A 927-nucleotide genomic window follows, 5' to 3' on the forward strand; every position below is an offset into this window, starting at 1 on the left:
AAAAAATCTGTAGTATTCTATCAACGAGGTAAATAAAATATCAAATACCAGACATAAATAAGTTTTTTAAAAGCTGCTAATCCACACATTGGATAGCAGAATTTTATATTCAGGTACAGATACACAATATCCAACTGCCCCTTAGGATTTACAGAAAGTTTATTCTTGATACAAGAACATTCCAAGACTAGGGATATGGCCACTAATATTAATCCTGTACTGTCCTACGCTGATAATCTCACAGCCATTAACTGGGACTAGACCCTATTGTGTGCACCATATTCATGCTGTTATTTAAAAACATTATCAGGAAAATCTGGTGACACCACAACAAAGAAAAGGTCATCCATTCCTAGGCTCAATGTGTAGATAAAAATTATGAGGTAAAAGCACAAAATCATTTGTAAGGAGATGGATAAGTTCAAAATGTTATGATGGTGAATCTTACATCATCCTCTTACATACATATTACACTGTACATATCACTTATGGTGCAAGCTCCTCTGGCAGGAATAATTCTGAGAGTGATAAAGCATCTAACTTGTCTTCAATCCACCTTACTCTTCTGGAATTCATCTGGAAAAATTCATACATGTAATGTAGACATACAGTATTTGTAAAGTATATGAGTATACATATGTGAATAATTCCCTTTACCTTCACTGGTTTCACACTTAGGAAATATCTGAATCCACAAACTAGCAATACAAACTGAAGCATATTGTGGAATCATGCATTCAATGGTAAAAAGAATCTTTATTTACAGATTTCTATCTGTTAACCACTGTTTAAGGGACTGTCCCAAAGATGCTTCATAAAAGTCTAATCTTACATATTACAAAAGATTTTTTTATGACTCTGCCTTCTGATCCTGCACTTTGGGGGATTTTTCCATGTAACCCTCCTTGTGAGAATGTCAATTATGAT

The sequence above is a fragment of the Penaeus monodon genome, chromosome 23 (genome assembly GCF_015228065.2).
Source record: "Penaeus monodon isolate SGIC_2016 chromosome 23, NSTDA_Pmon_1, whole genome shotgun sequence".
In the NCBI taxonomy this organism is placed as follows: domain Eukaryota; kingdom Metazoa; phylum Arthropoda; class Malacostraca; order Decapoda; family Penaeidae; genus Penaeus; species Penaeus monodon.